The 12,500-nt window shown below is 36.0% G+C and overlaps 1 protein-coding gene across 2 annotated transcripts in view; it reads right to left on the bottom strand.

The window, feature by feature from the left end:
* The window catches only part of MCF2L2 (MCF.2 cell line derived transforming sequence-like 2), a 254,266-nt gene that overhangs the window by 192,661 nt on the left and 49,105 nt on the right, over positions 1–12,500 (bottom strand). The window lies entirely within an intron of this gene.

Genomic DNA, 12,500 nt, shown 5'->3' with positions numbered 1-12,500 from the left:
AGCAGCTGGTGCAGCAACAACGACAACAAACTGGTTAAGTTAAAAACCCATATTTGTCCTTAAAGACATTAGGGAACTCTGAAAATAAAGAAAGCTAAATAAACAAATTCCAGAGAGAGTTAAGAGTTGCTTCCATAGGGAGCAACTACTAGAAGAGGCTTTCATTTGAAGTGGTAGTTGCTTATTCTGGTAATAGGCTCATGAATGTCCATCCCTGAAAGGAAATAATCCCACACAGTAACCTGAATCTGCAAAAGGAATGAAAAGCACTGTAAACATTACATATGTGGATAAATATTATCAACTGTATTTTTTATTTCACGAAAAGATTACAGACTATTAAAAGTGAAAACAAGGGTGCCTGGGTGGCTCAGTCAGTTAAGAATCTGCCTTCAGCTCAGGATCCCAGGGTCCTGGAATCGAATCCCACATAGGACTCCCTCCTCAGTGGACAGCCTGCTTCTCCCTCTCCCTCTGCTGCTCCCCCTGCTTATGCTCACTCTCTCTCTGTCAGACAAATAAAATCTTTAAAAAAAAAGTGAAAACAATAAGTATTAAATACATTATATGTGTAAAATATATATGTATATATTAAATACATTATATATGTAAATACATTATATATAGTATTACATACTATAACACTAGAGAAACCATTGCTTAAAATCCAATAGAGGAGATTAAATGGAATACTGAAAATATTTGAAAAATTCAAAAGAGAGCAGGGGCTATAGACTGAATGTATTCTTCCAAAATTTTTATGTTGAAGTTCTAACTCAAAATGTGGCTGTAATTAGAGAAAGGGCCTGCAAGGAGGTGATAAAGATTAAGTAAGTGCCTAAGGGTGGGGTCCTAATTTGATAGGATTAGTGCCCTTCTAAGAACAGGAAGAGACAGCAGAGCTCTCACTCTGCCATGTGAGAACACAGGAATATAGCCATCTGCAGCCAGGAAGGGAGCCTTCACTAGAAATAGAATTAGCCAGAACCCTGATCTTAGACTACTAGTTTCCAGAATTGTGAGAAAATACATTTTTTTCTAAAGATAGATTTATTTATTGATTGATTGATTGATTGATTGATTTGAGAGAGAGAGCGTGCAAGCACATGGGGGGGAGGGGCAGAGGGAGAGAGAGAAAAATACTCAAGAAGACTCCCCACCGAGTGCAGAGCCCAAGTAGGGGCTTGATCTCACAACCCTGAGATCAAGACCTGATCCAAAATCAAGAGTCAGACACTTAACCGACTAGGTCACTAAGGCGTGCGGTGGGAAAACAGATTTTGTTGTTTTAGCCATCCAGTCTGTGGTGGTTTGTTATGGCAGCCAGAGCAGACTAACATGGGAGGAAAGGAGAAATAAAGAACAAGTCACAAATGGTACAAACAGCTAGATGGTAGATTTAAACCCAACCAATCTCAATGATCACATTAGATGGAAATGGTCTATATTACTCCATTTAAAAGGCAAATAGTGTTAGAACGAAATACTGGTTACAAGAGACAGTGATTACACTTTAAACATGAGAAAAGAGAAAGAAAGAAAAAGGATGGTGAAAGGTATACTATGCAATTACTAATCATAAGAAAGCCAGTGTGGCTATAGTAACATTAGAAAAAGTAGTATTCAACACAAGGAGTATTGGCAGAGACATGTAATTCACAAAGATAAAAGGGTCAGTTCATCAGGAAGATATAACAATCCTAAAGGTCTACATATGCAGTAACATTGCTTCAAAATGCAGTAATCAAAAGCTAATAGAACTAGGGACGCCTGGGTGGCTCAGATAGATAAGCATCTGCCTTTGGCTCTGTTCATGATCCCAGGGTTCTGGGATCAAGTCCTGCATCAGGCTCCCTGCTCAGCAGGCAGTCTGCTTTTCTCTCTGCCCCTCTCGCCTACTTGTGCTCTCTCTCTTAAAAATAAATAAATAAAATCTTTAAAAAAAACCTGATAGAACTAAAAGAAAAATGGATAAATCCACAAAGTTGGAGACTTCTCTCCTAGAAATTAAAAACCAGTAAGGACATAGACTTGACTTTGAAGAACTCGACATCCAACAACTGCAGAACACCCATTCTTTTCAAATGTACAAAGGACATTTATCAAAATAGTCCACTATCCTAGGCCATAAAGCAAATGTCAACAAATTTTAAATGATTGCAATCACTCGGGGTGTATTTCTGATCATTGTGGAATTAAATGGAACTCTATTATTCTTCTGCTTTCTGTTTCAACTTACCTTTTCTTTTTCTTTCTTTCTTGGGTTTAATTGCAAGTCTCTTTTTTTAACTTCTTAAAGTGGAAGATCAGATCATTGATTTCAAACCTTCCTCTCTTCTAATAAAAGTATTTATAGCTAAACTATATATCACTTAAATTTTGATATACTGTTTTGTTATTATTCAGTTTAAAATGTTCTAATTTCCTTTGTGATTTATTCTTTGGTCCATAGATTATTTAGATATGGTTGCTCAGCTGCCAAATACTTTGCAACTTTTCTAATCAGTGGTGATAAAAGTGAAAATAGTGGTTTTCTTGGGGGAGAGAAGTAAAGAAGTGAAGAGGTAAGGCTGCAGATATTGATGGGAAAGAAGAGGAAAGAAACCTTCATAGGAATATTTTACACCCTGATTTTGCTAGTTGTTACATGGTATATAACCATGTAACAAATATTCATTGAGCTATACAGTAGAGATTTATGTACTTCACTACATGTAAATTATAACTCAGTTTAAAAAACCAAGGAATTAAATAAATTCAAGTTGTGAGAAAGGAAAAATATTACAAAATTTAAGAACAAAGATCCATCCTTATTAAGTTCCCAACATGTGTCTAGCACTGATTAAAGGGGACACAAAAATGACCAAAACTGTTCTGTATTAGAACAAAAACAAACTGATGTTAATAACAAAAATAATAATTTTAGATAATGATAGCCACTGTATATTGGGCTCCTATTATTTGCCAGGCACATTTATTTTTTAATTTTACTTTACCTTATACAATAAATATTATCTCCACTTTACAGAAGGGGAAACAAAGGCTGATAGAAATAAAATAACTTGCCTGATATCACACTAGCGACACTGGATTTCAAACTCTTAGCTCTCTGATACCAGTGTTCATGCTCTTAACCCCATCCCACTTCCCCCCTTCAATTTTTTCTCACAGATGATCTGCTTGCATCCTGTGGCAGTTTTATTTTGTATATTTTTCTGTCACTAGTGTTTTTCTTTTCTTTTTTCTTTAAGCCAAATTTTCATTGAGTAATAAGGTTCTAAGAGAACATCTGGGGCTCTTAAGCCAGGTGGAATCGGGAAAGGCTCAGCAAATACATATAGCACATAAACACAGGCTGTTCTTTGATCTATGAAATAAGCAGCTGATGCCTGTATGGCCTCCCCAGCCAAACTGAGGGCAAATGCCCCTCACAACAGGCTCTTCTTAGCTCCATGAAGATCAAGGCCCAGGGCCAGAGCATCTGGTCAAACAGGGTGGGATCTCCTGGGAAAATACCTGTGTACATAAAGGAGACACAGCTGTGTACAGACCTCAGTTCAGAAAGGAGAGATAATAAATCATGACAATGATTGTGAATACAGTCAAAATCATACAGTTTATCTTGGTATGGAAAGATAAATATTCTAAACAATATACAGTAACACCAACTACTGTGGGATTATTGTTTTTTTTTTCTACTCTATCCAGTTCAACAAAAGTGTGAAAAACTCAACTTAAACCAAATGCACAGGAAATGGGGTTTCTGGACAGTGTATTTCTTTAAGCAACACTTGGCTATTTTAATCCCTATTGTTCTTTCTAACACTAAGGTTCTATGATGTGCTAGATACCCGCATAAATGCTATTTAATATAATCCTCACAACCAGGTTGCTGATAACAGTTGTACTTTATAGATGAGGAAACTAATCCTCAAAGATGTTTAAAAAGTCATCATGACTTGCCCAAAGTGATACACCATGTGCACAGTTAAAATTCAAAGTCTTCAGACTGTGAAACCAATGCTTGTGCCACAAAATTCATACCCTCTTGGAATGAAAAATGTTTTAACACTGTATTTCTTCATTTTCCAATCTTAGTAACTCCTCTGTAACAAATATAACTGAATTTTTAATGAGTCAAACATGGTATTTTTTTATTTATTTTTATTATTATGTTATGTTAATCACCATACATTACATCATTAGTTTTTGATGTAGTGTTCCATGATTCATTGTTTGCATATAACACCAGTGCTCCATGCAGTACATGCCCTCTTTAATACCCATCACCAGGCTAACCCATCCCCCCACCCTCCTCCCCTCGGTTTGTTTCTCAGAGTCCATCGTCTCTCATGGTTCGTCAAACATGGCATTTTAAATATGACTAAGTATAAATATAGAAGTATATGTGATAAAGGTAAATGTGGTGTGACTCCAAAATACTGGGGCAGTTTTGTGGTGGATGTGGTATTTATTTCCTTAATTAAGCTCTGATGTTATATATTTTCCTATGATTCGCCTTTTTCAGTAAACTAGGTATGAAAAATATTTTAACTAACTGAAATTTCCCTGCATTGCTATAAGAATTGAGTCAAATATAGGATGACCAACCATCCCAGTTTGTCCAGGACTGAGCAGTTTCCTGGGACACAGGACTTTCAGTGCTAAAATATGGACAGTCTCAGAAAAACCAAGATAACGTAGTAACCCCAACTCAAATGCCTAATTCCAAGCATATAACTGTCCACTGGCATACTGCCTATGGGGCTTCTTACTGGAGAAAATCAAACTACTTTTTAGCACCATTTATTATCAGTTGACAGTTACTCTGTGATCTTAAATAGTTTTAGGAATTCTCTTTTGAATGGTAGTCCTCAAAGTTGTGCCTAATATAGGAGGTAGAATGATTAACCTATTTTTAAAAAAAGTATTACTCTAATTCAGAAGTAAAGAATTCATAATGCTTTTAGTCTTACAGCATTCTCTTGGCATCTTCATCTGTAAAATGGCGGGCTGACACAAGCTCATCTCAAGTACTTCTTCCAACTTTAATATTCTATGACTCTAATTTTGTATAATGACTTCAAGTCCCTGGGACCATGGATGTACAAATTCAGTGGATAATTTTTAGAGTTTGGAAGAGATTATGAGGTAATCTCAAATTAAGAATGGAACACATAGGGGACAACTTAGTTTGATCTCTTGAATATCTCAGAATCTTTATCGTATCTTCCCTCTCTCCTCAAACCTGGAAAATAACCTTACCTCATCTTTTGCTATATTCTTTGATACCTCATCAAGAGTAGAAACTTGCTTCCCATTTTCTCTGTAGGAAAATTAAGGTCTCTATTTAAAATGGACTAGGGAAGATGCTGGAGGATGCTGGAGTAGGAGGACCCTAATCTCACCCTGTCTCACAGACACAACTAAACAACACCCACATCTGTCTGATAGAGAATTTAAAGTAATGGTCATAAAGCTACTCACTGGAATTAAGAGTGGAAGACCTCAGTGAGGCCCTTAACAAAGAGACAGAAAACATTAAAAAGAACAAATCAGAGATGAAAAACTCAATAATCGAAATTAAAAATACACTGGATGGAATAAATAATAGACTAGAGGAAGCAGAAGAATGGATCAGCCACCTGGAGGACAGAGGAATGGAAAGCAATCAAGCTGGACAGGAAAGAGAAAAAAATAAAAAATAAAAATAGACTTAAGGAAATTGACGACATCATCAAGCATAATAACATCTGCATTATAGGGATCCCAGAAGAAGATAGAGAATAGGGGACAGAAAATTTATTTGAAGAAATAATAGCTGAAAACTTCCCAAATCTGGGGAAGAAAACAGAAATCCAGATCTAAGAGGCACAGAGAGACCCCACAAAATCAACCCAAGGAAGTCCATACCCAGACATATGGTAACTAAAATAGCAAAACTGTGACAAAGAGAGAATTTTAAGAGCAACAAGAGAAAAGAAAACAGTTAGATACAAGGAAAAACCCACATAACGCTATCAGCTGATTTTTCAGCAGAAGCGGCAGGCCAGAAGGGAGTGGATATTCAAAGTGCTGAAAGAAAAACACCTGCAGCCAAGAATACTTTATCCAGAGGCGCCTGGGGCTGGCTCAGTCGTTAAGTGCCTGCCTTTGGCTCAGGTCATGGTCCCAGGGCCCTGGGATCAGCCCCGCATCAGACACCCTGCTCAGCGGGAAGCCTGCTTCTCCCTCTCCCACTCCCCCTGCTTGTATTCCCTCCCTCGCTATGTCTCTCTCTGTCAAATAAATAAAATCTTAAAAAAAAAAAGAATACTTTATCCAGCAAAGTTATCATTCAAAATAGGAGAGATAAAGAGTTTCCCAATGAACAAAAGTCAAAGGAATTCATTACCACTAAATGAGTGCTACAAGAAATGTTAAGGGGGACAATTTGAGTGGAAAGGAAAGATCGTAAGTAGGAGTAAGATAAGTAGGAAGCACAAAAACGGTAAAAGCATATCTATAAAAATCTGTCAAGGGATTCACAAAATAAAAGAATATAAAGTATGATACCTTATACCTAAAACATGGGTGGGGGGAGAATGGGTTCAAATTTAAGTGACCATCAACTTAATATAGACTGTTATATGCAAACCTAACAGTAACCACAAATCAAAAACCATAAATAAAGAGAAAGGAATCCACGTATATCACTAAAAAAAGCCAGCAAACTATGAGGGAAGAGAGCAAGAGAAGAAAGGATTGGAGAAGAACTACAATAATAACCATAAAACAAGTAACAAAATAGAAATAAGTACACACCTATCAATAATTATTTTGAATATAAATGGACTAAATGCTCCAATCAAAAGACATAGGGTGACTGAATGGATAAAAAAGCAAGACCCATCTATATGCTGCCTATAAGAGACTCATTTCATACCTAATGACATGTGTAGAGTTGAAAAGTGAAGAGATGGAAAAGTATTTATCATTCAAATAGAAGTGAAAAGAAAGTTGGGGTACCAATACTTGTATCAGACAAAATAGACTTTAAAACAAAGACTGTAATAAAACACAAAGAAAGACACTATATAATCATAAAGGAAATAATCCAACAAGAAGACATAACTATTACAGGGCGCCTGGGTGGCTCAGTCGTTAAGCGTCTGCCTTCAGCTCAGGTCATGATCCCAGGGTCCTGGGATCGAGTCCCACATCGGGCTCCCTCCTCGGAGGGAAGCCTGCTCTCCCTCTCCCACTCCCACTGCTTGTGTTCCTGCTCTTGCTATCTCTGTCTCTGTCAAATAAATAAATAAATAAATACATACATACATACATACATACATAAATACATAACTATTATAAATATTTACACACTCAACATGGGAGCACCCAGATACATAAACCAGCTAATAACAAACATAAAGGAAGTAATCGATATGAATACAATAATAGTAGGGGACTTTAATTATCCCACTTACATCAATGGATAGATCACCTATACAGAAAATCAACGAGGAAACAGTGGTTTTGAATGACACATAGGACCGGATGAATTTAACAGATAAATTCAGGACATTCCATCCTAAAACAGCTGAATTCACATTCTTTTCAGGTACATATGGTACATTTCCCAGAATAGATCACATATAGGTCACAAAACAAGTCTCAACAAATTCAAAAAGATTGAAGTCATACCATACATGTTTTCTGACCACATACTATGAAACTAAAAATCAACTACAAGAAAGTATCTGGAAAGAACTCATGGAAGTTATATACATGGAGGTTAAATAACATGCTACTAAATAATGAATGGGTCAACCAAGAAATTAAAGGGGAAATCGAAAAATACATGGAGAAAAATGAAAATACAATGGTCCAAAAACTTTGGGATCCAGCAAAAGTGGTTCCAAGAGGAAAGTTTATAGCAATACAGGCCTACCTCAAGAAGCAAGAAAAATCTCAAACAATACAACATTTCACCTGAAGGAGCTAGAAAAAGAACAAACAAAACCCAAAAATAATAGAAAAAAGGGAGATAATAAAGATTAGAGCAGAAATAAATGAAATAGAAACTAAAAAACAAAACAAAACAAAAAAACAATAGAACAAATCAATGAAACAAGGAGCTGTTTTGTTCTTTGAAAAGAACAAAAGGGGCACCTGGGTGGCACAGTTGGTTGAGCTTCCAACTTGGTTTCAGCTCAGGTCATGATCTCAAGGTTGTGAGATCAAGCCCCACATCAGGCTCTGCCACTCAACATGGAGTCTACTTAAAAAAGACTCTCCCTCTCTGTCTGCCCCTCCCCACTCCTGTACTTGCTCTCTCTTTCTCTCTCAAATAAATAAATCTTAAAAAAAAAAAAAAGATCAATAAAATTGATCAACCTTTAGCCAGGCTCATCAAAAAAGAAAAAGAGAGAGAGGACTCAAATAAACAAAATCAGAAATCAAAGAGAAGAAATAAGAACCAACACTACAGAAATACAAAGAATTATAAGACAATATTATCAAAAATTATATGCCAAAAAATTGGACAACCTAAAAGAAGTGGATAAATTCCTAGAAGCATATAACCTCCCAAAGTGAGTCAGGAAGAAACAGAAAATTTGAACAGACTGATTGCCAGCAATTAAATTGCATTAGTAATCAAAAAAACAAACAAGAGTCCAGGACCAAATGGTTTCACAGGTCAAATCTACCAAACATTTAAAGAAGAGTTAATAGCTAGTTTAAAAATTAGAGGAGGAAGGAAAGCTTCCAAATTCATTCTGTAAGGCCAGCATTACCCTGATAGAAAAACCAGATAAAGACTCTACAACAAAAGAGAACTCCAGGCCAATATCTCCAATGAACGGAGATGCAAAATTCCTAAACAAAATATTAGCAAACTAAATCCAACAATACATTAAAAAAATCATTCACCACGATCAAATGGGATTTATTCCTGGGATGCAAGCATGGTTCAATATTCCCAAATCAATCAACATGATACATTACATTAACAAGAGAAAAGATTAAAATGATATGATCACTTCAGTAGATGCAGAAAAAGCATTTGACAAAGTACAACATCCATTCATGATAAAAACTCTTAGCAATGTGGGTTTAGAGGGAACATATCTCAACATAATAAGGCCATATATGAAAACCCCACAGCTAACATACTCACTGGGGAAAAACTGACAGCTTTTCCTCTAAGATCAGAAACAAGACAGGGTGCCTGGGCGGCTCAGTGGTTAAGCGTCTGCCTTCGGCTCAGGTCATGATCCCAGGATCCTGGGATCGAGTCCCATATCGGGCTCCCTGCTCAGCAGGAAGCCTGCTTCTCCCTCTTCCACTCCCCCTGCTTGTGTTCCTACTCTCGTGCTCTCTCTCTCTCTCTGTCAAATAAATAAACAAAATCTTAAAAAAAAAAAAAAGATCAGAAACAAGACAAGGATGTCCACTCTCACCACTTTTATTCAACATAGTATTGGAAGTCCTAGCCACAGCAATCAGACAAGAAAAGGAAATAAAAGGCATCCAAACTTGTAAGGAAAAAGTAAAACTTTCACTATTTGCAGATGCCATGATACTATATATATAGAAAACCCTAAAGTCACCACCAAAAAACTACTAGAACAGATAAATGAATTCAATAAAGTCACAGGATACAAAATCAATACACAAAATAAAAAAGCAAAGAAAACCTATCACTAGAGAAATACAATAAATATAATACATTTAGCACTTATAAAATAATGACAAAATTAAGACTGAATATATCAATCATATCAATATACATAAATGGGCTTAATTCACCAAATATAAGAAAAAGATTTTCAATTTGTCTCACAAAGACCCAACTATATACTGTATCTAGGAAAAAGATCAATACAAAGTCAGAAAGTCTAAAAATAAAGGAATTGGCAATTTTAAGTATACTAGGCTGGGGTGCCTGGGTGGCTCAGTTGGTTAAGCATCCAACTCTTGGTTTCAACTCAGGTCATGATATCTGAGATCGAGCCTCACATGGGGCTCTGCACTCAGGGTGGAGTCTGCTTGAAATTCTCACTCTCCCTCTGCCCACCTGCTTGTGTGCTCTCTCTCTCTCTAAAATAAATAAATAAATAAATCTTTTTTTAAAAAAGTATACTAGGCAAATGGGAACAAAAGCAAGGGGTTTCAGTCTTGATGTCAAAGTAGAATTCAAGCCATAATCATTAAACCTAATCAGGAACACTTTTTAATGTTGAAAGTCACAATTCACAATGAAGATACAAGAGGTATAAATATCTATGCTCCTAATACCCTAATAGCCAGGTTTTTAAGGCAGAAACTACAGGAAATACGAGGAGACAAAAATACATTTTACATAGGAGGTTTTAATACACCAGTTTCAGCACAAGACAGAACAAATAGACAACATGTCAATAAGGTTATAGAAGACCTAATCAACATAATCAATAAGGAAGAACTAATGGATAGGTGTTGAACTTTACATCCTGATAATAGAAGATCCATCTTCTTCTCAAGCACACATGAAACATCCACAAAAAATGGTCATGATATAGGACCACAAAAAAAAAAAGAAAAAAAAAAGCTGAAAATTTTAAAACCTTCTATTAAACAACTCTTCAGTAGGGGGAAATGTAAAATGCAATTACATAATTTCTAAAATACAGTGATAATAAAAATACTACATATTAGAATCTATGGAATACATTTAAAGCAGTGATATAGAAAATTCATATAAGCCTTAAATGTTTATATCAATAAAATGAAAGAATGAAAATAAATTTACTTTCCAACTCAAAACTGAGAAAAAAAAAACTAAAGAAAAAAAAACAAAAGAAAGCACAAGGAAAAACATATTAAAGATAAAGGTGGAATGAAAAAAAAAGATAAAGGCAGAATGAATAAAGTAGAGAAAAGGAATGCAATAGATCTAATTAATAAACGAGAATCCCATTTTTTTAATTAACAAAATAAATAAGCCACTTAGCTAACTTAATCAAGGGGGGAAAAAGGACAAAGCACAGGTATACAAACTAAGAAATAGCAAAAGGAAAATAACCACTGAAACCCAGGAAACCTTAAATTTCCATGAAAATATTTTGCATACTTCTATGCAAATAAACTCAGAAACCAAAGCATGACTTTCCCAGGAAAATATAATTTACCAAAATTGATGTCATTAGAAATAAAAAGTTTAAACAGATCAATTTCCATAGAGGAAATAGAGAAAGTTATCAAGGCTCAGATTCACCAAGGAATTTCAGAGGGGAATTCAAATTACCGATAACCATAAAGTCCCAATGCCACACACACACACACACACACACACACACACACACACACACACACACACACACAGTTTAAAAACTGAAAGAAAACTTCAAAATACTATTTATGATGCAAGAGACATTGATACCTAAACCTAATAAAGACAAGAAGAAAATAAAATTACCAGTTAACAGATCACAGTAGCAACAAATGATAAAATACTTAGGAATAAACTTAACAATAAACGTATAAAAACTGTCAGGAAAATTTTAAACATTCCTGAAAGACACAAAAGTAGATTTTAACAAATGGAAAGACTTTTCATTTTTTTTTAAATTTTTTTGAACGATTTTATTTATTTATTTGACAGAGAGAGACACAGTGAGAGAGGGAACACAAGCAGGGCGAGTGGGAGAGGGAGAAGCAGGCTTCCCGCCCAGCAAGGAGCCGGATGCTTGATCCCAGAACCAGGGGATCATGACCTGAGCCAAAGGCAGATGCTTAACGACCGAGCCACCCAAGCACCTCGACTTTTCATCTTTTTGATGAGATGATTTTAACACCATAAATATATCACTTTTCCCTAAGTTAATTTATAAATTTAATAAAGTCCCAACGAAAAGACCAACAGCTTTTTTTTTTTTTTAATTGGAGCTAGATGCATATAAAGAAAACAAGAGGGGCACCTGGGTGACTCAGTCATTAAGCCTCTGCCTTCGGCTCAGGTCATGATCCCAGAGTCCTGGGATCGAGCCCCACATCGGGCTCCCTGCTCAGTGGGAAGCCTGCTTCTCCCTCTCCCACTCCCCCTGCTTGTGTTCCCTCTCTCGCTATAAAAAACAAAAACAAAAACAAAAAAACACTGCACCCAGTATCTTCTCCAATTTCATCTCAGTTCTTCAGATCACTCCATCACCAAAACAACACACATCATACAATAACTAGATGAGGTTGTTTGTTTCGGGTTGTGGCAATTATCTTCTTTATAATTCATAATACTGCTGAATAACACCAAATTCCAGATATTAGCAACCATTAGCACCCACGAATTCAAGCAAGAGGCTGTGCTTTGAATGTCTAAAGAAACCTAAATTGAACATAATCAAAAAAGGCAAAGTGGGCTCTTACCTGAACTGGACAGGTGACACAAAGCAGGGTAGTAAAGATATTCTAAAGCAAATGAACAAAGAAAGGCCATTATGCACACACTAGGGCACCCTACTGGCGAGAAGAGCTGTCAGACT

The sequence above is a fragment of the Eumetopias jubatus genome, unplaced genomic scaffold (genome assembly GCF_037043125.1).
Source record: "Eumetopias jubatus isolate StellerSeaLion01/CBP00866 unplaced genomic scaffold, mEumJub1_p1.0 scaffold_1, whole genome shotgun sequence".
Classification (NCBI taxonomy): Eukaryota; Metazoa; Chordata; class Mammalia; order Carnivora; family Otariidae; genus Eumetopias; species Eumetopias jubatus.
Note: the sequence above shows the minus strand (reverse complement) of the source record. Positions and strands in the feature narration are given on the sequence as shown.